This window comes from Pecten maximus, chromosome 13 (assembly GCF_902652985.1).
Source record: "Pecten maximus chromosome 13, xPecMax1.1, whole genome shotgun sequence".
NCBI lineage: Eukaryota > Metazoa > Mollusca > Bivalvia > Pectinida > Pectinidae > Pecten > Pecten maximus.
Genome location: NC_047027.1, coordinates 5475003 through 5498545, shown reverse-complemented (window position 1 = coordinate 5498545; position 23543 = coordinate 5475003). Strand labels below are relative to the sequence as shown.

At 37.1% G+C, this 23543-nt stretch overlaps 1 protein-coding gene across 4 annotated transcripts in view; it reads right to left on the bottom strand.

Annotated features, from left to right (window-relative positions):
- LOC117340282 (kin of IRRE-like protein 1) overlaps positions 1-23543 on the bottom strand; it is a 378740-nt gene that overhangs the window by 157909 nt on the left and 197288 nt on the right. For all 4 annotated transcript variants that reach the window (XR_004535419.1, XM_033902047.1, XM_033902049.1 and 1 more), the window contains one exon: positions 13327-13838. The gene's annotated coding sequence lies outside the window, so the exon portion shown is untranslated. The remainder of the gene's footprint in view (positions 1-13326; positions 13839-23543) is intronic.

Below are 23543 nucleotides of genomic sequence, written 5' to 3'. Positions count from 1 at the left end.
TCTTCTGTACTATAGATAGGGTATGCTGTACCATTAAACCTTTATCACACGGTGTACCATTAAACCTTTATCACACGCTGTACCATTAAACCTTTATCACATGGTTTCCTGATGACAGATCTTCTGTACTATAGATAGGGTACGCTGTACCATTAAACCTTTATCACATGGTTTCCTGATGACAGATATTCTGCACTATAGATAGGGTATACGTATGCTGTACCATTAAACCTTTATCACATGGTTTCCTGATGACAGATCTTCTGTACTATAGATAGGGTATGCTGTACCATTAAACCTTTATCACATGGTTTCCTGATGACAGATATTCTGTACTATAGATAGGGTATGCTGTACCATTAAACCTTTATCACACGCTGTACCATTAAACCTTTATCACGCGGTTTCCTGATGACAGATATTCTGTACTATAGATAGGGTATGCTGTACCATTAAACCTTTATCACACGGTTTCCTGATCCAAAAGACATCTGACATTACACAGAATCGGCTTCCATCACACATATATTCTAATATAACAGTAACACAATTCCATATCAAAATACAATACTCTTCTCCCACAATACGGCCGTTATTTTAGCATCCTAGCGATACCATGGTAATGGAGTTAGAATTCAGTCGAATAATAAAAAATCTCATAACCATATCAAAAACATTTCAGCCTTTTCAATGTTTCCATGTCGTAAAAACAATTCCATGTGAAAAAGGTTTGATGTAATTGATTTGAAAGAATATGTCTGTCTTTCCGACAATATTTTATCAATTTCTTTTTTATTTAACACAAAAAATGCAGTAAATTTCAATATTGTGTAACATTTATTGTTGTTTTCTGTCTCATTTATCTTGATGGTTTCTCTTCTTCTAGAAATGTTTCTGAAAATTTGCTGCAATGATATAAAATTTTATGACCTCTGTTCAATGAGCACTATACAAGGAAATATAACAAAGATCATATCTACGATCTCAAATTTGAGGGGAGAGACAAATTGTACTGATCATGTTAAAAACTTTCAAAAGGCACTGTAATTTTTGAAGAATTACTAAAGGCAAGTCCAGGACACAATTTTCAAAACTTTAACGAGTCCCAATGCTAAGAGATATTGTGGGTACTCCAAATTAGAGTGATTCTCAATAAAGAGATATTGTGGTTACTCCAAATTAGAGTGATTCTCAATAAAGAGATATTGTGGTTACTCCAAATTAGAGGTAGAGTGATTCTCAATAAAGAGATGTTGTGGGTACTCCAAATTGGAGTGATTCTCAATAAAGAGATATTGTGGGTACTCCAAATTGGAGTGATTCTCACAGGAAGAACAGGAGTCTAGGACCAAAAAACCATGAAATAAAATATGAGCTAAAATATTTGCCCCACGTCCTCCTCGACCTTCTGTTGTAGATTACAGAGTCTAGCAAATATCTCCCTGATATATTGACAAACAGACAGACGAACAGTTGGACACATATGTCAGTTTTAGATATGCACAGTATATGTATCTACGAGACGCAGATTTGTTGACATATCATGTATTGTATCAGAGTAGTATATGTGCCGAATTAACAAATAAAAACCTTTCCTATCAAAATAAAAAAAAAAACAGTTGGACACATATTGGACAGACAGATGGACAGACAGATTATCGGACAGATGGACAGACAGATTATCGGACTAAGAAAGATTGCAAACATTTTCCTGTAACAAACTCAGCAAGCCAGCACATCTTACTCAGAGTAGACTCATTACAGGACGAAAATTAATTAGTTGGGATTTTTTAAAGACTTATGGTTTAGCTTATTACCAAACATGGGTTTAATGCTGGGTATATATGGAGCACCAGTTCAGGTCAAACACCAGTACTACTGTACTTGTTTGTTAAGGTTCATCATCACATGTATAGACAGAGTCTACTGAGCAATTAATCCACAGCAAATGGGATGATGTATGTGTCTTACAAAAAGACACATGCAATAAATAAGGTGAAGTGTCTTGCAAAAAGACACATGCAATAAATAAGGTGAAGTGTCTTACAAAAAGACACATGCAATAAATAGGGTGAAGTGTCTTACAAAAAGACACATGCAATAAATAGGGTGAAGTGTCTTACAAAAAGACACATGCAATAAATAGGGTGAAGTGTCTTATAAAAAGACACATGCAATAAATAGGGTGAAGTGTCTTACAAAAAGACACATGCAATAAATAAGGTGAAGTGTCTTGCAAAAAGACACATGCAATAAATAAGGTGAAGTGTCTTGCAAAAAGACACATGCAATAAATAGGGTGAAGTGTCTTACAAAAAGACACATGCAATAAATAAGGTGAAGTGTCTTGCAAAAAGACACATGCAATAAATAGGGTGAAGTGTCTTACAAAAAGACACATGCAATAAATAGGGTGAAGTGTCTTACAAAAAGACACATGCAATAAATAGGGTGAAGTGTCTTATAAAAAGACACATGCAATAAATAGGGTGAAGTGTCTTACAAAAAGACACATGCAATAAATAAGGTGAAGTGTCTTGCAAAAAGACACATGCAATAAATAAGGTGAAGTGTCTTGCAAAAAGACACATGCAATAAATAGGGTGAAGTGTCTTACAAAAAGACACATGCAATAAATAAGGTGAAGTGTCTTGCAAAAAGACACATGCAATAAATAGGGTGAAGTGTCTTACAAAAAGACACATGCAATAAATAGGGTGAAGTGTCTTATAAAAAGACACATGCAATAAATAGGGTGAAGTGTCTTACAAAAAGACACATGCAATAAATAGGGTGAAGTGTCTTACAAGAGATCCCAGAGGGATCTTGGCGCCCACCATTGAATGTTCTTCATAGGTTCCATGTCAGATTGATCTTTTCTCTACTTTTCTCTTCTTCTAAGTCTTACTAATCTGTGTAAATTCAGAAGAAACCTCTAGTACTTTTCAAACAAGGGAAACCTATATACAAAATTTAAGATTTAGGCACCAAGGGGAACCTATATATGGAATTTGAGAAAGATTCCTTCATTACTTTCTGAGAAATAGCGATAACAAACTTCAATTGTCAAAATCCAAGATGGCTGCCTGTCGGCCATGTTATTTTCCGATTGGTCTCAAAATGCAATATGCATAACAAGGCACATGGTAGAACCTACATATGAAATTTCAGGAAGATCCCTTCATTAGTTTCTTAGAAATAGCGATAACCAGTTTCAATTTTCGAAATCCAAGATGGCTGCCTGTTGGCCATGTTGTTTTCTGATTAGTCTCAAAATACAATATGCATAACTAGGCACCAAGGGGAACCTACATATGAAATTTCAGGAAGATCCCTTCAGTGCTTTCTGAGAATTAACGATAACAAACTTCAATTGTCAAAATCCAAGATGGCTGCCTGACGGCCATGTTGTTTTCTGATTGGTCTCAAAATGCAATATGCATAACTAGGCGCCAAGGGGAACCTACATATGACATTGGAGAAAGATCCCTTCAGTACTTTCTCAGAAATAGCGATAACAAACTTTAATGGTCAAAATCCAAGATGGCTGCCTGTCGGCCATGTTGTTTTCCGATCGGTCCCAAAATGCAATATGCATAACTAGGCACCAAAGGAAACCCACGTATGAAATTTGAGAAATATCCCTTCAGTACTTTTTCAGAAATAGCGATAACAAACTTCAATGGTCAAAATCCAAGATGGCTGCCTGTCGGCCATGTTGTTTTCCGATTGGTCCTAAAATGCAATATGCATAACTAAGCACCAAGGGGAACCTACATATGAAATTTGAGAAAGATCCCTTCTGTACTTTCTCAGAAATAGCGATAACAAACTTCAATGGTCAAAATCCAAGATGGCTGCCTGTCGGCCATGTTGTTTTCCGATCGGTCCCAAAATGCAATATGCATAACTAGGCACCAAGGGGAACCTACAGATGAAATTTGAGAAAGATCCCTTCAGTACTTTCTGAGGATTAGCGATAACAAGAATTGTTTACGGACGGACGGACGGACGGACGGACGACGGACCACGGACGCAGGGCGATTTGAATAGCCCACCATCTGATGATGGTGGGCTTTAGCCCACCATCTGATGATGGTGGGCTAATAAAAAGACACATGCAATAAATAGGGTGAAGTGTCTTATAAAAAGACACATGCAATAAATAGGGTGAAGTGTCTTATAAAAAGACACATGCAACCATAGAATTAACAGCACAAAACAGTTTGTGATTTCAACTTTCATCAGAAACACAAACTGCATCAAGTAGTCATTCATGTCTTGTGTTAGTTATGACCCTTTTAAAATAAGGGGACTTGTACAAGTCTAGCTCAATAGCATATATGCTGAGTAGTGAGGAAGTTGGTAAGATTTGACCTGCTCATTAGCCAATAATTGCTAATCATTTACTATAATAGTGAACTGATTTAATTGGTCATTTGACACCAGTAATCTGACCAGTGTCTGTAACACTAGTCAGGGCGAGGCATGTCAGACCAGGCTTATCTCTGGAAATTCCAGCACCAACCCAAAAAGGAACTAATTATAGAATTTATATCATTAGGGGCTGGTGAAGGAGATTACATACTAATAGGTATAAAGACCTGTATATCACAACTTATATACTGTACAGAGAAACCTTCACCCAAGTATTAACAAATGTAAACCGGGGCCAGTTTAATCAACATTCTTTTAAGAAATACCTTAACATAATTTTTTTTTCTGATGGAAAGCATTACAGAATTTAAAGAAAGTTCCTTAACTTAGATTTTTTCCTTTCATCAAATAATGACTTCCCTGTTCTCATAGGCTGTAGTCTAGATGGGAGACGTCCCCTGTTCTCATAGGCTGTAGTCTAGATGGGACGTCCCCTGTTCTCATGGCTTGTAATTTAGATGTGACCCCCCCCCCCCCCCCCCCCCCCCCCCCCCCCCTACTGATTAACATATTATGCATCCTCTGAATTAGAGTTACATGGTGATGGATCATAAGGCCCTTACCCTCCTGGAATGCCTGGTCCTGTTTTTGTCCGGAGTATCCGTGAGGATTTTCTCACACATTTCATATTTAATGTAGCAGGACAATGGCCCCAGTTATACAATACAACTTTGTATAAAGACAGGGCCTACATAGTAACCAGCTAAGGGCACCTGGACAAACTGTCATCATAATGATACCCCCTCACAAGTCTAAAATGGACTCTTCTTCCCTTAGATGGATGGTACCAAGGAAGCTTTATAGGGTATAAAGTTAGGTAATTCGACAGTGAAAACCATCTGGGGCTTCTTATATAAATAAACAATTACTTAGAGAGTTAAGGAAGCTTGTAATTGAAATTTTGTGCCACATGTGCATGTTTTATTGGATTTATACTATGGCAGGTACTTATACAGAATCCACAACGTGTGCAGAAGTGTAGCCAGGCACTAAGGGATAACAGCCTTATACAGTTTGAATTTTTAACCATTTTACTTAAGTCTAAAAAAATGATTCAATTTCTCACCTAACAGCTATATATGTAAATTTTTTAAATTATAGAATTTGTTCACCGACTTACAGCTGATATCTCATTCTGAACAGACAAACTGGATTACTGTATACATTTTATTGATGGTATGCTAAAATGTCCTTCCGTTAATTAACTTAAAATCTCTTTAAAACATTAATCACATATTAAGCCTGAAAATATTAAAAGTTTTAGGTATAATTTATCTTCTCTGCCTCTGCAGCATTCCTCCAACATTCCAGGGGACAACTTCTGGGATCCTTTCTCTCATGTTTGTCTGTGATTCCTCTGATTAATGACAATTCCACATTACAGGACTAACACTGTTACTACTATAGAATGGTAAAACTTCACAAAAATAAAATTTGTAAGAATTCTGTTTCATCATTAGATGTGTGTAAGAATTTTGTTTCATCATTAAATGTTTTTAGCTGTGAGTTAATCATGTCATAGAAAGATCTTATGTTATGTTGTTTTGATACATGCAACAAATTGCCAGGACAGCAACAGCAGCAAAGGATCCATGATATCAGTTTTTCAGAATTAAATACCTTTGGTCTTCAGAGGAGTCCATCAGGGACTCGGAAGTCAACCTACCTGTTACTTTCACAAACATCACTGTAACCCGTGGTAACCCTAGTTAATACTAGCAGCAGTAAACTAGGGGTTCTGGGTTCGATCCCAAGCAGATCTAAGGCTTTGAAATAAATATAATAGAAAATTATCTAGGTTGCATACCATCAATTTTTTTTTCTATAAAATGGAAACATTCGGAAACTAAGATCCAGAATGGGCCATCATTAATCACAAGTCAACTGGTTGTGATTCATAGCTTTATTAAGAACTATTTCTTTGTAAATCTTAAATCTGACTCTTAGCTGAATCTATCCTCACACACCAGTATACAGACAATGTAGTCCGAGGGTGGTATACATAGGTATACATGTATATACAGACACTGTATACATGTATAAGACCACTGTATGGAGAGAACTGTTGAGTCATCGTACCTACTATCAATACCTACACCTGCCTACTATAAACCACCCCCTCCCCGATACCTAATTGTCGATGTTTGATGTAGGGAGGAAACAAAAGTCTAAATAAATGGCCCACACCTGGTGCCTCAGCTGTGTGGTTGGTTTTTATTTCTAAATCAATCAATACGATGGCGATCTACAAACAATAAGGATTAAAAAAAAGAAGCTTCTAAGTGACTAAGATCTGACTTCAGTGATCTCGTGTTTCAATCGTTCTTGTAGATACATAATGCCTGGTGTTCCTCTATAAAATATTACAGGATATTTTTTATGTGATTAGAGGAACCATTCTCTTTAGCTTCAGACACAGCCAATTATAGATCAGCAAAGGAAATCGATGTAAGTCCTCAAGTTATGCTCTCAGGTAAGGAGGATGATGGCATGTCAGTGTTTAGAGGAATGAGGGGTTTGTCAATGTTTGAAGGGATGAGAGGGGCTGTCAATATTTGGAGATATGAGGGGCTGTTGATGCCCTTTAGGGGAGGTGATGGCAATATGTCAATGCCCCTTTAGGAAGATGAGGGGCTGTCAATGCCCCATTGGGAGGAGAAGGGGGGGGGGAGCCTGTCAATGTCCCATTGGGAGGAGGGGGGGGGGGAGCCTGTCAATGCCCCTTTAGAGGGATAAAGTGGGTTAATGGCCTTTTAGGGGGATGAGGGGCTGCTAATCCCCCCTTATGGAGGACGAGAGTGTATCAATGCAGGGGGTTGAGTCAAGTTACAAATAAAAAAACAAAAATTCTATTAAAACAATGTAAACAAATGATACATAGAAAAACAGCACGTAAGCTGAGAAACATGAGATAAACATGTAATCGTTGTATACTGTGGTTTTTATCTTCTCTATGGTTATATTGGTTTATTACATAAAAAAATTGGCTTTCTTTAAAATCGGATTGTTGTCATCAACTTAGCAATGTCAAACAAAACTGGTTCTGTTGGAGAGAATCCATCTCAATGCTGTGTCTGTCCTGTCTATAATATTCCGTCTAAGCCCTGATTAATTGGCAGAAGTCGAGCAGATTGGCTGTGAGGTTCTAACACTCCGGTATAGGAGGAGGAATTCTCCGATACTACAACAATCAAGCGCCTCATCCATTTGGCAGCAGATCAAAACAAAAATAAAAAATTTGTGCAAGGTCAGGACAATGAACGCTATCATTTTTTTTCCTGGTGTGATGTTTCGTGTTGTCCGTTTACCTTTTCCGATACCTTGTGTGATATTATTGGATATCCATGGACTTTCCTTGTCTGTTTCTATGTGTGACCTAGTTTGTAAAGTACAATGGTGTGGTATCATTCCAATACATGTTGGTATTTTTGGTAATCTGAGACATCAATTGGTATCATTCCGATACATGTTGTTATACTTGATAATCTAGGACATCAATATCAGTTCATATTAGTATTCAATGAGTATTTGGCATTGTGCCAGATCGTGGACAGGTAGGGTGTGAATTTTCTGTTAAAATTACCTTTAATAAATGAAAATTTTAAACAATGTCACTCAACAATTAATTCTACTCATGGGTAATTTTCTAACACTATCTGGTGGCCTCTTCCAGCCTTTGCTGTGGTCAGTCATACTAATCTGGTGTGGCATTCAGTCATGTGACCTAGGGATTAACCCCTCAGTCATGTGACCAAGGGATTAACCCCTCAGTTATGTGACCCAGGGATTAACCTCTCTAGTCATGTGACCTAGGGATTAACCCCTCAGTCATGTGACCCAGGGATTTACCCATCAGTCATGTGACCAAGGGAATAACCTCTCAATCATATGTGACCCAGGGATTAACCCTTCAGTCATGTGACTGTATCATCTTTCTGATGTATACCAGCTATACATAATGATACTGCAAAATTATAATTAAATCTATTTTATCCTTAAAATTTTTTTTTTCAAATGAAGAAAAATTTTGATATCGATATTGATTTCCTATATATAATTGAATCAGAATATACTACAAACACTATGATGTTCTACTACAGCCGACACATAGTCTGGACTATACTGGGGGAACTTTTCCCAATAAATCGTTTCAATACACCAATTTTTTAAATGTACCCCAATTTTTTTAATGATTTTTTTTAAGTTCACCCATCTTCGATTTTCAATGTGTATAGTACTCATAACTCATATGAGGTTGAATACAGCCTCACATTTTCTATAACAATGATTCCGCTCAATAGTACAGTGGAGTTATACAAACACAAAACAATGAATTCTGGATCCAATTAACGAAAACGAGGCGATACTTTCTTTCCTCTGACATGAATTAACTAATAATTAATTTCCTCTGGCCTACCCTGGCCCAGACAAATTAAACAACAATTCTTTCACCCAGACAATACCAGCCATATATATATCAGATGGTATCAGGTTCCTGTTCTCAAACATTTCCAAACCATCAATGTTTTGACCATAAACATCTATATTGTTATGAAAACTCTAACTAATCACAGAAATAGAAACACATATTACACGTAAAAACATTTTCAGACAGACCATGTCCATGTTGAAAATATTATCTTAAAATGTACTGAAGTATGAACAATGCATCAGCACTTAACAGAACTCTTTTATGTTTGGAGGTGATAACTGGCAGTGAGCTACATAACTACCAGGAGATGCCTTAAGTTGCTCTGGTGTGTGTACAACTCATCAATACTTCAGTAGAGCCGTGTAGCACTATTGTTCAGTGGGAAAAAATATTTCAAATAAATTAATGGATTTTGTTATCAAATATGGTGTACTTCAAGTAAGCTGATCTTATCAATGTTAATCCCATCATCCCGGGGCCCTGACACATCATAATTCCTTTAATTACACACAAATGTGAAATCTGAATCGGTGATAAGTTTTGCAGTTATAATGAAATTGAAAACAAAATATGTACAGCTAGAGGTTTAAAATAGAATTCATAAACTGTTTGTATTTCATCATAAACTTCAAACTTTTTACGTAAATAAATGATGTCAACTTTGAATTGTTTTGAAAAAAAAGTTTTAATAGAAATCACAACTTTGAGATAATTCATGATTTTTTTCAGGAAATAATTTTAATGAAAACCCAATAAATTATCTAATGGTGCAAACTCCACAGAGACCCAACTCATCCTAGGATAATCTTCTTTATACATTTAGATAAAATGTTTATTAAATGAAAGGTCACTGTATTGTGTACTGCACCTTTAAGTTTGTTGAGAGACAAATTCTCTCTATCACTGTAACTATAAGTTTGTTGAGAGATAAATTCCCTCTATCACTGTAACTATAAGTGTGTTGAGAGACAAATTCTCCCTATCACTGTAACTATAAGTGTGTTGAGAGACAAATTCTCTCTGTCACTGTAACTATAAGTGTGTTGAGAGACAAATTCTCTCTGTCACTGTAACTATAAGTGTGTTGAGAGACAAATTCTCTCTGTCACTGTAACTATAAGTTTGTTGAGAGACAAATTCTCTCTATCGCTGTAACTATAAGTGTGTTGAGAGACAAATTTTCTCTATCACTGTAACTATAAGTTTGTTGAGAGACAAATTCTCTCTATCACTGTAACTATAAGTGTGTTGATCGAGAGACAAATTCTCTCTATCACTGTAACTATAAGTTTGTTGAGACAAATTTTCTCTATCACTGTAACTATAAGTGTGTTGATCGAGAGACAAATTCTCTCTATCACTGTAACTATAAGTGTGTTGAGAGACAAATTCTCGCTATCGCTGTAACTATAAGTGTGTTGAGAGACAAATTTTCTCTATCACTGTAACTATAAGTTTGTTGAGAGACAAATTCTCTCTATCACTGTAACTATAAGTTTGTTGAGACAAATTTTCTCTATCACTGTAACTATAAGTGTGTTGATCGAGAGACAAATTCTCTCTATCACTGTAACTATAAGTGTGTTGAGAGACCAATTCTCTCTATCACTGTAACTATAAGTGTGTTGAGAGACAAATTCTCTCTATCACTGTAACTATAAGTCTGTTGAGAGACAAATTATCTCTATCACTGTAACTATAAGTTTGTTGAGAGACAAATTCTCTCTATCACTTATAAGTTTGTAAGTTGCTGCTGATTTTAGTGAACTCAGGTTTAAATTGCTCCCTAAACTTCAATTAGAATGTTAAAGTGCTAATCAATATGCATTGGCATTGTTAGCTTAGGCTACAGTAAAAAAAAAAAATCAAACTGATTTTATTGAGTGTAAATCCGAGCATATTTATTTACTTTTTCTGATCTTATGGCCATTTCTTCTTGTTTCAGGACATAAATTATTTTGTTTTCTGTTTTAATAATTCTGTAAATATAAGCGATTAAGATTTCAATAGGTGATCCGAGTCAGTAAACTGACAATACTTTATTCCTTGATTCCTAACTACACTGATCAATGGATGGTTAACACACAAAGATTATACTAATTAGTGAAAAGAAAGAATCTTCACAATATTGGAAATGAAAACTGGTTCTAATGTATCTCGACTGTAACTGTATCCTGATTCTAATTACAACTGAATCCTTTCTAACCTAATTCAGAACTTCATTTCACTTAAAGACATATGCTACCTAATATTTTTGTGGATTAACTGTGTTAGAGTAATCTCCCTTTACATCATCAGTGTGTTATCAAACTGTACAATTTTGTGTATCTTCCAAAGACGCTACATGCTAAGTTTACGAAATCTAAATTGAAATTAAAAAATCAAAATCTTTTGATTTTTTTCTTATCGCAAAAAAAAAGAGAAGACAGTTGGCAAGCCTATTTATCATGCACTTACGCTATGTCTAGTTATAAGCCAACTAATGTATACTCCAGTTGTGATTTTATGATCCTGTAATAACTAAACCCCTTTGTCCTTTAATAATCCCCACTGTCCTGTAATAATCCCCACTGTCCTGTAATAATCCCCACTGTCCTGTAATAATCCCACTGTCCTGTAATAATCCCCACTGTCCTGTAATAATCCCCACTGTCCTGTAATAATCCCACTGTCCTGTAATAATCCCCACTGTCCTGTAATAATCCCCACTGTCCTGTAATAATCCCCACTGTCCTGTAATAATCCCCACTGTCCTGTAATTATCCCCACTGTCCTGTAATAATCCCCACTGTCCTGTAATAATCCCCTTTGTCCTGTAATAATCCCCACTGTCCTGTAATAATCCCCACTGTCCTGTAATAATCCCCACTGTCCTGTAATAATCCCCACTGTCCTGTAATAAGCCCACCTTCTAAGTTTAAAAGTTTATGTGATGCCTCTAGAGCTTAATATGAGGTAGATACAGTATGTTACTAGCAGCTCAAATGTGTGATAAATAAGTCTGATAAATAAGTATGATAAATAAGTCTGATAAATAAGTTTTTTACGGTATTCTGTCACATCAATGGATTGTCTTTTTATCCTCTCAAGAGAATAAACAATCAGTGGAGGACAATCAGTTAATTGATCAGATAAATTTTCTGTAAAGCATTACATAACTATAAGATCATTATTTTCTGTTAATTTAAGCTTTACTTAAAATTCTTAGGAAAACATGGAGATATACCTGCCTTAAACAGGATCATTGGTTCAATTTTCTTCTAAAAAGAACGATGAGAAATGTATTGTATAGATTTTGTCCTTGTCTCTACCTCCTACACCCAATATACATCAGGGTTGATGGAATAATCCATTCAATATGGCTTTGTCACCTCAAATGTTCTCCTACGGTTTCAAAATCACTCATAACAAAAATACAACTTCTTACCGACGTATAGAATTGAAAATCCCCCTTTATATCAGGTTCATCAGAACATTGTTTTAATTTTTTTTTTTTTTAATAATAGAAATTCAAAAAGTTTTAGATGGTGTTTCCTGGAACTTGAAACTGAGACAAGGCTAAGACATTCTGTGACGCAGTATTACGTTTTATGAAGAGGAACATGAGGGTAATTTGTTTCATTTTGATCGCCAAGACGACGAATACACAGGACCTAAAACTACGGGTTTGGACTCATTTGTTTTCAAATTCAGTATCACAAAAAAAGGTTTCATATTTTGATTAAAGCTTCAATTACAGAACAATATCACCACACTCCCCCAACATTTAAATGACTTTTTCTGAGGGTCACCCTCAAACTGATCCTAAACATGAAACAACTTTTACACCAAGGCCAGATGTATCAAATTATTTAGATTCAGGGCAACGATACTACATAGTTCACATATTGCCTAATGGTAATTGGACATTCAGGAATATGTGTTTTACTAATTTCTTCAAGTATAGCTGACTTAAGCGTTATAATTATGAGCCGAGATTTTACAATATCATATCTATCCTGTAATAATCTACCCAGAAGACCAACACATGAAAGTTTACTCAAATAATGGAGTTTGTTTAATACACGCCGTAGAAGTAGATTTTTGATTTCTTCATATTTTAACTGAACTGCTCTGCATGGATGGAGATGAATATGGTATATGACCAGTCCATGCTGCAGATCCGTAAGGGATACATTGTAAGTATGAGAGTGTAGGCTTTGTGAGGTGATATTAGTGCCCATCAGCGTAGTGTTACCGATATCACTCAGTTTTCAAAATAAAAAACGATGTTCCTAATGAAATAGTACATGTCACGGGTATTATCACAGCCTACAATCTCCAAAAACCGCTCAGAGGAACAAAAATATGTAGCATCCCTCCGACTTGTCCTTATCGCCAAGGAGATCTGACTCCAATCTACTCTACATGCTCCAAAGTCAGACGGCTTACATTTATAAACATAAAACTCTACTCACCAGAATCACCAGAAAACCGCTGAGGCTACACAGCTACGGTCCCTTACAACACTGATAATCCTGTCCTTTATGGCACGGGTAATCCACGCGAAAAAAGTGTTTAAGGTTGCTGTAGTTTGATTTCCCAGTTTACACTAGTAATACACTCAAAACAATGGCAATCTACTCCTCATAACAATAAACTATTTTTTTTAACAAAATCCACAAGCTACACTTTTTGTGTTGATGAATCACGACTTTGTTCTGTAACTTTGAAGGGTGTTTTTTTCGTTACTCTACGTTGTCTTGAAATTCAAATAAAATAAAAAAGTGAACAACCTTTTATCCCTTTAAAACACAATGCTGGGTTACAAGTAGAAGGCAGGTTGAGTCCAATGTTGATACACGGGGACTAATCCTGATCACAGTAATCACACACTTTATAAAACTTCACACAGCCTCAGTCTCAGAGTCCATGGAGGAGTGGGTATCTTCTGTGGTGACTCCTCAGCTTTGGTAATTAGTCGGGGTGTCTAAAACAGAATGGACAGACATTAATTAGGTAAGAGCAGTATTTACATCATTGGTAGTGTTGAAGCTGAGTGGCGATAGAGGTACCAGTCTGTTACAGCGTGTCTACCTAGACTGAGTAACATTAGTCAGGCTGAGCACCTAGCAACACCCCTCATCCCCAAACTTAGGGCCTGCTGGTAAGGATGGACTGGTTACCATACAGCATCCCTCATCCCCAAATGTACAGACGGACTGGTCACCACTACAACATCCCTCATTCCCAAACTTAGGGCCTGCTGGTAAGGATGGACTGGTTACCATACAGCATCCCTCATCCCCAAAGGTAAAGATGGACTGGTCACCATTATAACATCCCTCATCAGACGGACTGGTCACCACTACAACATCCCCCATTCCCAAACTTAGGGCCTGCTGGTAAGGATGGACTGGTTACCATACAGCATCCCTCATTCCCAAATGTACAGACGGAGTGGTCACCACTACAACACCCCTCATTCCCAAACTTAGGGCCTGCTGGTAAAGATGGACTGGTTACCATACAACATCCCTCATCAGACAGACTGGTCACCACTACAATATCCCTCATTCCCAAACTTATGGCCTTCTGGTACAGACGGACTGACCACCAAAACACCCCTTACCCCAAACTTATGGCGTGCTGGTACAGACGGACTGACCACCAAATCACCCCTTACCCCAAACTTAGGGCGTGCTGGTACAGACAGATTGACCACCAAAACACCCCTTACCCCAAACTTAGCGCATGCTGGTACAGACGAACTGCATGCTGGTACAGACGAACTGTCTCCCATGGCCAGGGGGGATATTGGGAAATATAGAATGGATACAGCAACATCCCTCATCCCCAAACTTGTTGGTACTATAATTACAATGATACGTATATTGTAAGTATCTGTACACTGGTGCGTAAGGGATCGGATGGTAATATCAGGATCTTGAGAGGGACTTCAGGGCTTGTGAAACCAAGGGCAAACAGAAGTATATAGAGAAAACATATACATATTGACCAGATACAGAGCTCATGCTTTCGACTTTATATTACAAATTATTTACTGAAAATTTCTAACTGAACAAATACTAACAGCTTACACACAACATTTCCTGCACTGCTCTACCATTAACTCATTTTCTGGAACAAAAACAGAGTTAAGTAACTTGTTCAAGGATCTAAAACTTGTCAAACTTGAACTATCAACAGTTCAATCACGTAGTCCTGCATCCTACCAATACACGAACCCTACCTCCAATGTAACTAGAGAGGATATCAGATGTTATATAGGATATGGGGAAATATGAATTAGAGTAGATGTTAGCCTCTGTTAGAGGATGAATTAGAGTAGATGTTATCCTCTGTTAGAGGATGAATTAGAGTAGATGTTATCCTCTGTTAGAGGATGAATTAGAGAAGATGTTATCTGTTATTAGAGGATGAATTAGAGTATATGTTATCCTCTGTTAGAGGATGAATTAGAGTAGATGTTATCCTCTGTTAGAGGATGAATTAGAGTAGATGTTATCCTCTGTTAGAGGATGAATTACAGTAGATGTTATCCTCTGTTAGAGGATGAATTAGAGTAGATGTTATCCTCTGTTAGAGGATGAATTAGAGTAGATGTTATCCTCTGTTAGAGGATGAATTAGAGTAGATGTTATCCACTGTTAGAGGATGAATTAGAGTAGATGTTATCTGTTATTAGAGGATGAATTAGAGTTGATGTTATCCTCTGTTAGAGGATGAATTAGAGTAGATGGTATCCTCTGTTAGAGGATGAATTAGAGTAGATGTTATCCTCTGTTAGAGGATGAATGAGAGTAGGTGTTATCCTCTTTTAGAGGATGAATTAGAGTAGATGTTATCTGTTATTAGAGGATGAATTAGAGTAGATGTTATCTGTTATTAGAGGATGAATTAGAGTAGATGTTATCTGTTGTTAGAGGATGAATTAGAGTAGATGTTATCCACTGTTAGAGGATGAATTAGAGTAGATGTTATCCACTGTTAGAGGATGAATTAGAGTAGATGTTATCCACTGTTAGAGGATGAATTAGAGTAGATGTTATCTGTTGTTAGAGGATGAATTAGAGTAGATGTTATCCTCTGTTAGGATGAATTAGAGTAGATGTAAGCCTCTGTTAGAGGATGAATTAGAGTTGATGTTATCCACTGTTAGAGGATGAATTAGAGTAGATGTTATCCACTGTTAGAGGATGAATTAGAGTAGATGTTATCTGTTATTAGAGGATGAATTAGAGTAGATGTTATCCTCTGTTAGAGGATGAATTAGAGTAGATGTTATCTGTTATTAGAGGATGAATTAGAGTAGATGTTATCCACTGTCAGAGGATGAATTAGGGTAGATGTTATCCACTGTTAGAGGATGAATTAGAGTAGATGTTATCTGTTATTAGAGGATGAATGAGAGTAGATGTTATCCTCTGTTAGAGGATGAATTAGAGTAGATGTTTTCTGTTATTAGAGGATGAATTAGAGTAGATGTTATCCACTGTTAGAAGATGAATTAGAGTAGATGTTATCTGTTATTAGAGTATGAATTAGAGTAGATGTTATCCTCTGTTAGAGGATGAATTAGAGTAGATGTTATCCTCTGTTAGAGGATGAATTAGAGTAGATGTTATCTGTTATTAGAGGATGAATTAGAGTTGATGTTATCCTCTGTTAGAGGATGAATTAGAGTAGATGGTATCCTCTGTTAGAGGATGAATTAGAGTAGATGTTATCCTCTGTTAGAGGATGAATGAGAGTAGGTGTTATCCTCTTTTAGAGGATGAATTAGAGTAGATGTTATCTGTTATTAGAGGATGAATTAGAGTAGATGTTATCTGTTATTAGAGGATGAATTAGAGTAGATGTTATCTGTTGTTAGAGGATGAATTAGAGTAGATGTTATCCACTGTTAGAGGATGAATTAGAGTAGATGTTATCCACTGTTAGAGGATGAATTAGAGTAGATGTTATCCACTGTTAGAGGATGAATTAGAGTAGATGTTATCTGTTGTTAGAGGATGAATTAGAGTAGATGTTATCCTCTGTTAGGATGAATTAGAGTAGATGTAAGCCTCTGTTAGAGGATGAATTAGAGTTGATGTTATCCACTGTTAGAGGATGAATTAGAGTAGATGTTATCCACTGTTAGAGGATGAATTAGAGTAGATGTTATCTGTTATTAGAGGATGAATTAGAGTAGATGTTATCTGTTGTTAGAGGATGAATTAGAGTAGATGTTATCCTCTGTTAGGATGAATTAGAGTAGATGTAAGCCTCTGTTAGAGGATGAATTAGAGTTGATGTTATCCACTGTTAGAGGATGAATTAGAGTAGATGTTATCCACTGTTAGAGGATGAATTAGAGTAGATGTTATCTGTTATTAGAGGATGAATTAGAGTAGATATTATCCTCTGTTAGAGGATGAATTAGAGTAGATGTTATCTGTTATTAGAGGATGAATTAGAGTAGATGTTATCCACTGTCAGAGGATGAATTAGGGTAGATGTTATCCACTGTTAGAGGATGAATTAGAGTAGATGTTATCTGTTATTAGAGGATGAATGAGAGTAGATGTTATCCTCTGTTAGAGGATGAATTAGAGTTGATGTTATCCACTGTTAGAGGATGAATTAGAGTAGATGTTTTCTGTTAGAGGATGAATTAGAGTAGATGTTATCCTCTGTTAGAGGATGAATTAGAGTAGATGTTATCTGTTATTAGAGGATGAATTAGAGTAGATGTTATCCACTGTTAGAGGATGAATTAGAGTAGATGTTATCCACTGTGAGAGGATGAATTAGAGTAGATGTTATCCTCTGTTAGAGGATGAATGAGAGTAGATGTTATCCACTGTTAGAGGACGAATTAGAGTAGATGTTATCCTCTGTTAGAGGATGAATTAGAGTAGATGTTATCCTCTGTTAGAGGATGAATTAGAGTAGATGTTATCCACTGTTACAGGATGAATTAGAGTAGATGTTATCTGTTATTAGAGGATGAATTAGAGTAGATGTTATCCTCTGTTAGAGGATGAAGTAGAGTAGATGTTATCCTCTGTTAGAGGATGAATTAGAGTAGATGTTATCTGTTATTAGAGGATGAATTAGAGTAGATGTTATCCTCTGTGAGAGGATGAATTAGAGTAGATGTTATCCTCTGTTAGAGGATGAATTAGAGTAGATGTTATCCTCTGTTAGAGGATGAATGAGAGTAGATGTTATCCTCTGTTAGAGGATGAATTAGAGTAGATGTTATCTGTTATTAGAGGATGAATTAGAGTAGATGTTATCCTCTGTTAGAGGATGAATTAGAGTAGATGTTATCCTCTGTTAGAGGATGAATGAGAGTAGATGTTTTCTGCTGTTAGAAACTAGAATTTTGTCAGTGCTATTTGATGCAAAAGTTCTTTAATGTCTGTTTTAAAATTCACGTAATTAATTACACACAATTTATGTCTGCCAAAACCTTGGTTTAACCATGCAAATTAATGATTTTTCATCCAAACAAAAATGGTTGAGGTGATATTGATGGTTACAGGACAGGTAGTTGTAACAGGCTTTCACAGCTTACCTATGGAACCCAGAAACTCAAGCTGTTTGGGGATATTTAAAATTGATTACAATTTTTAAATCCTAGGACAGGTGTACTAGTACTTTGTTATCCTAGGACAGGTGTACTAGTACTTTGTTATCCTAGGACAGGTGTACCAGTACTTTGTTATCCTAGGACAGGTGTACCAGTACTTCGTTATCCTAGGGCAGGTATACCAGTACTTCGTTATCCTAGGACAGGTGTATCAGTACTTCGTTATCCCAGTACAGGTGTACTGTATCAGTACTTCGTTATCCTAGGACAGGTGTATCAGTACTTCGTTATCCTAGGACAGGTGTACTAGTACTTCGTTATCCTAGGACAGGTGTATCAGTACTTCGTTATCCTAGGACAGGTGTATCAGTACTTCTTTATCCTAGGACAGGTGTACCAGTACTTCGTTATCCTAGGACAGGTGTACCAGTACTTCATTATCCTAGGACATGTGTATCAGTACTTCATTTTCCTAGGACAGATGTACTAGTGCTGCGCTATCCTAGGACAGGTGTATCAGTACTTCGTTATCCCAGTACAGGTGTATCAGTACTTCATTATCCTAGGACAGGTGTATCAGTACTTCGTTTTCCTAGGACAGGTGTACTAGTACTTCGTTATCCTAGGACAGGTGTATCAGTACTTCTTTATCCCAGTACAGGTGTATCAGTACTTCGTTAACCTAGGACAGGTGTACCAGTACTTCGTTATCCTAGGACAGGTGTACCAGTACTTCGTTATCCTAGGACAGGTGTATCAGTACTTTGTTATCCCAGTACAGGTGTATCAGTACTTCGTTATCCTAGGACAGGTGTATCAGTACCTCGTTATCCTAGGACAGGTGTACCAGTACTTCGTTTTCCTAGGACAGGTGTACTAGTACTTCGTTATCCTAGGACAGGTGTACCAGTACTTCGTTATCCTAGGACAGGTGTACCAGTACTTCGTTATCCTAGGACAGGTGTACCAGTACTTCGTTATCCTAGGACAGGTGTACCAGTACTTCGTTATCCTAGGACAGGTGTATCAGTACTTTGTTATCCTAGGACAGGTATACCAGTACTTCGTTATCCTAGGACAGGTGTACCAGTACTTTGTTATCCTAGGACAGGTGTACCAGTACTTCGTTATCCTAGGACAGGTGTACCAGTACTTCGTTATCCTAGGACAGGTGTACCAGTACTTCGTTATCCTAGGACAGGTGTACCAGTACATCGTTGTCCTAGGACAGGTGTACCAGTACTTCGTTATCCTAGGACAGGTGTACCAGTACTTCGTTATCCTAGGACAGGTGTACCAGTACTTTGTTACCCTGGGACAGGTGTACCAGTACTTCGTTATCCTAGGACAGGTGTACCAGTACTTTGTTACCCTGGGACAGGTGTACCAGTACTTCGTTATCCTAGGACAGGTGTACCAGTACTTCGTTATCCTAGGACAGGTGTACCAGTACTTCGTTATCCTAGGACAGGTGTACCAGTACTTCGTTATCCTAGGACAGGTGTACCAGTACTTTGTTACCCTCGGACAGGTGTATCAGTACTTCGTTATCCTAGGACAGGTGTACCAGTACTTCATTGTCCTAGGACAGGTGTACCAGTACTTCGTTATCCTAGGACAGGTGTACCAGTACTTCATTGTCCTAGGACAGGTGTACCAGTACTTCGTTATCCTAGGACAGGTGTACCAGTACTTTGTTATCCTAGGACAATTCATCAGTATTTTGTATTCAAATTCAACAATTATTTACAGATCCTACTAAAATTGAGACAAGTTCTTCCTGTGTCCTATAATGCTGACAGAAGTATATAGTAGATTTGGCAGTAGAATAAGACAAGAACTGATTCCCGGCCAAAGTGACCTGACATCAGGTACACATCAAAAACACACAGATCTCATGTCTATGGCTAACTTGGAAGGTTCAATGTGATGTTTGAATTATTAATCTCTGATACGATTCATCATCTATTACAGTAGCGTGATAACAACCTTCAGGACGGAGCAATAAAATGGCCGTAAAAGTCCCAGTTATAATTATTTATTCGCTTTAATTAGATTTGAGGGATTCTCTTTTGTGTACCTGTTAATCCTCATCTGATCTGTATGATGGTATACACAGCTGAGAATTATAAGGCATGCTGTGCTGACTTATATTTTCAGTATTCTACAAAAACATTTTGAGATTCCTGAGTATGATGTGATGGTTTCTGATAACACGGACATCAAGTTTTTTGAAGAAACTTAAAAAAACATTTTGGGTACAATATAAAGATTTTTTAGTCAAGCCATAATAAATCTGATATACCCCATTACCATTTCATGACTAAACTCGAAAGGTTTCTTGGAAACACACAGGGATGTCCCTAAATATTATTAAGTTAGTCGTGAACATTTCAACACACAAGGATGTCCCTAAATGCTAATTAGTTACTCACCAACATTTCTACATACACAAATTCCTCCATTGAAATTTCAAAAATTTCAGATACGTGAGTTATAGGCAGTTTAAAATCAATTGAAATAAAAAAGTAACAAAGTGTTTTTGTTTTTCTGTTTGAATGTAAAGTCTAACATTTCTACAGTAGTATCACTTGTTTAGTTGCCTCTAAAAGGACAGTAAAAAGAGAGATTGTTTGCAGGATTTGAGAACTTTAATGTTTTAAACAAAGATTGGCATCAACATTCTATGGTTATTATCCAGTAAATGTGTTTGTCCATCATTCTGTTGATGATCAGTAACTAAATCACAGTACTATCGGTTTTACTCCTCTCCTGGTATGTTCGTATGTAAATCTCTAATCGTGTGTAGACAAAGTCTAACGCTGTACAACCTGGGGTACCATTACGCTTCAGACCGTTCTACAAACAACTTTCTCTTGCTTCAAAATGTATGAAATTGTCCTTTAACCAGCTATTCAAGATTTCAAGCATGTCATTTACAAACTTGTCATCAGTCACCACAGTTTTAACTGATTTTAAATTTGACGAAACTTTTCAAATTTGCGTTTGTCATGGAGATATATTTTTCTCTCAAATGCAAATTACAGAAATCCAGGTGCCATTTGGGGATGGAATGGTCTGGAACTCTCCAATGTGGAGGTGATAAAGTTTTGAGATGTACCTTTAACTGATGCTGTGGGTTGATGTGTATGTACTATAACAATGCTTACACCTTCATCAAATATGTATGTGAGTAGTGTTAACCATATTCTGTGTATTTTACCTCCGCAGGTGAAATGTACGCTGAATTTGATGAAGCGTGCACTTGGTATGTTCTCGACTGGTTTCGTGCCATGTTTGATGGTTTAGCCCTGCTCTGATGCGTGAGATCCACTCTCGTTGATTTGGTGTTGGGTACGATGCGTTTTTTATCTTCCTTCACACCAAACTAATTAATTAACTGTCACAAAACACACACAAAAATCTAATCCTGACATGGATTCATTCGGAAAGGTTTGTAGTGAAAAAAAGGAAAATCCTTTCGTGTCTTGTATAGATACATCATACCAGCTCAGACCAAAAATTCTCTGGGTTTACAATCTGGTGGAGTTCAATTGAGTATGGAGGAATTAAAGCAGCTAAAAATGCACTGTTCTGATCATAGGTATGAAGTGTGATGGTAGTGTTACTTCCAACATGATACGGTTTGGTTTGGTTTATTTTGTTTAACGTCCTATTAACAGCCAGGGTCATTTAAGGATGTGCCAGGATTTGGAGGTGAAGGAAAGCCGGAGAACCTGAAGAAAAACTACCGGCCTACGGCCAGTACATGGCAACTGCCCCATGTAGGTTTCGAACTCGCAACCCAGAGGTGGAGGGCTAGTGATAAAGTGTCCGCACAACTCAACTTAACCACTCGGCCCCTGCACATGATACTGTCCTGTAAGGTTGAGATGTAGAATTACCTGTAAATAAGGTCACTAGTACATACCGTATCTGACCTAATAAACTCACTGTACTGTACACTTAAAAAACCACAAACTTTTGGGGAGGGGGGGGGGGGGGGGGGGGGGGGGGGGGGGGGGGGGGGGGGGGGGGGCTTAATAAAACTGTATACAGGTAATGTTTCCATGTGAAATCTGGTCGGAAAAAAAAAACAACTGCTTTTTTCATTTGCATATATTTATGTAATGAAAACAATCCAGAGTTTTTGGTTAAAAGACAGATCATAATTATTAGCAGATCAGAGAAGTAAGGAACTTTGTATACGATTCGATTAGCACACCCATCCTCTTTTCCTGATAACAAGGTGGCGGTGTGCTTGTAGTGCCAGGGGCCCTTATTAGGTTGAATGTGTAAAATGTTGAGGTTGTAATACGATGACTGGCTTTGTTTGTTGTGATAAACCTTATCCTGTAGTTGGACCCAACAAGAGAAAGCTGGTAAATATATATTGACGATTACTGAAAAAGCATTAAATTTCATTTGGGTTAAATTTCGTGGTATATAAATAAACATATGTGTGTTAAACAAAGTTCCTAGGATTATAATGTGTCAGTTTACCATATTTCATGGGGTCAAGTTTGAAAATAAATGTGTACAATAGTATCTATTACGTGTCTGGTAGGTAAAATTAAAGTTAAGAAATCCTCCTTTCATTTTCCCCATTACAGATGAAATAAAGAGTAAAAACTAGTGTCTCCCAGCCGAGACACAATAGTCTCAATAGTCTCCCAGCCGAGACACAATAGTCTCCCAGCCGAGAAACAATAGTCTCCCAGCCGAGACACAATAGTCTCCCAGCCGAGACACAATAGTCTCCCAGCCGAGACACAATAGTCTCCCAGCCGAGACACAATATAACACTGCACGCTTCATCAGATTTCCCTCAAAAATCTCACAGGTCAAATCATACGTAAGATAAAGTGACTTTTAAAACCAAAAGTCGGAACTTTAATTGGGGGAGGATCAAGGGATCAAAAGTGTACCTTCAGGGACTGACTTAAAAGTCATGACTCCAAGGGACAGACAAAACTTTACCCTTAACGGTCAACAGAAAATCTTATACTGCAACATATTTCCTATACACTCTGGTGTGGAGGGGATGTTTAGGAGATTTGGATTCTATCACTGACCTTTGACCTTGAATAA